General features: G+C 32.3%; 1 protein-coding gene across 2 annotated transcripts in view; it reads left to right on the top strand.

Moving 5' to 3' along the window:
- fgfr2 (fibroblast growth factor receptor 2) overlaps positions 1-1,996 on the top strand; it is a gene marked incomplete at its 5' end in the record, with an annotated part of 51,846 nt that overhangs the window by 47,475 nt on the left and 2,375 nt on the right.

Here is a 1,996-nt window from a genome sequence, read left to right as displayed (position 1 = left end):
GAAAGAACACATTTTTGCTGAATTAGGTTTAAATAATCAGAAATTAGCGCAAAGATTAGGAAATCAGCAAAAAAAAAAAGCTTAAATTAGCTGAAAAGTAAGAAATAAGTTTAAACGATCAGAAGGAAGTGGAGAGAGCACAAAGTTGTTCAGTTACGCTGAAAAAACTTAAATTAATGCAATGTGGAATTAGCTGAAAAAGCTAAAATAAGCATAAAACAGCTAAATTGTAGGTGACATAGCACAAAAAACTGAAACTTGCAGAAATAAGCTGAAAGGAGCAGAAAGAAGTTAGAAGAAAATCAAAAATGTTTTAGTTAGCAGAAAGAATCTGAAAGGAGCACAAAACAGCTGAAAAACAGCTGAAAGCAGCTGAAAAAAGTTTGCAGAAGGAAGCTGAAAGAAGCTGAAGCAGAACAAAAAGTGAAAGGAGCAGTAAAAAGTTGTAAACGGATCTAAAGAGTTGAAGGAGGTAAAATGAGCTCAATTCATTTTCTATGAGAATAAAATGACAGAAAAAGCTAAATATTTCAAAAAGCTAAAGTTGCACCAATACCAAAAGTCACAGCAGGATTGTCCTGAACGAGCTGAACTTTTTGATATATGATTTGTTGAAAAAGCTGAAAACTGTGGGACGAGAAAGAAGCTGAAAAACGTACAGAAGAAAAACAGCTCACAACGTTCAGACGATGATATGAATCACAACGTGAACATGGCTGTTGACGGTGCACCAACACCTTCACATCATTTATGTAAAATCCCAGAACAAGTTTTTAAATTTGTTTTCTCAGTTTTCGCTATTTACTCTTTTTTTTAAAAGACATTTTATTGCACTTTAGCTACTTTACATTGGTGCTATTGAAGCTGCTTGTTTATCAAACATTCAGCTCATTCGGGAGACGAGTGCTCCGACTTCAGCTTTTTATAATAAATGTATTTTTAAACTTCTCTACTCACCTTTTCCTCCTCTTCAAAAACATTGTTTGTTTTTCTAAGCTGCTTCAGCGTACTTCAGTCCTTTTTTTCTTATGCTTGCCTTTAGCTGCTTTTAGCTACTATATTGCTGTTCTTGATTTAGCTATTTTCAGCTTTTAGTTAGTATTTTGATGCTTTAAGCTTTTACAACTCTTAGCATTTAGCTACTAGTTTTAACTTGTAGTTAGTTAACTGTTAACTATTGTTTGCTTTACCTAGCATTTAGCAATGTTTAGCATTTGGCTGGCCTTTTGCTACATGAACTTTTAGCTAGTATTTTACTTTTAGCCAACTTTTTATTATTTTTAGCTTTTAGCAACGTATGGCTACTTTTTGTTTTTAGTTAGCATTTAGCTACTCGTTTGCTACTTTTAGCTTGTAGTAATGAACTCTTAACTGTTTGCTTTAGCTAACATTTAGCTATGTTTAGCATTTGGCTGGCCTTTTGCTACATGAACTTTTAGCTAGTATTTTACTTTTAGCCAACTTTTTATTATTTTTAGCTTTTAGCAATACATTGCTACTTTTTGTTTTTAGTTAGCCTTGAGCTACTCGTTTGCTACTTTTAGCTTGTAGTTATTAACTTTTAACTATTGTTTGCTTTAGCTAGCATTTAGCTATGTTTAGAATTTGGCTGGCCGTTTGCTACATGAACTTTTAGCTAGCTTTTTATTATTTTTAGCTTTTAGCAATATATTGCTACTTTTTGTTTTTAGTTAGCCTTTAGCTACTCGTTTGCTACTTTTAGCTTGTAGTTATTAACCATTAACTATTGTTTTCTTTAGCTAGCATTTAGCTATGTTTAGAATTTGGCTGGCCTTTTGCTACATGAACTTTTAGCTAGCTTTTTTTATTATTTTTAGCTTTTAGCAATATATTGCTACTTTTTGTTTTTAGTTAGCCTTTAGCTACTCGTTTGCTACTTTTAGCTTGTAGTTATTAACTTTTAACTATTGTTTGCTTTAGCTAGCATTTAGCTATGTTTAGAATTTGGCTGGCCTTTTGCTACATGAACTTTTAG

This window comes from Nematolebias whitei, chromosome 1 (assembly GCF_014905685.2).
Source record: "Nematolebias whitei isolate Nwh7 chromosome 1, NemWhi1, whole genome shotgun sequence".
NCBI lineage: Eukaryota > Metazoa > Chordata > Actinopteri > Cyprinodontiformes > Rivulidae > Nematolebias > Nematolebias whitei.
Note: the sequence above shows the minus strand (reverse complement) of the source record. Positions and strands in the feature narration are given on the sequence as shown.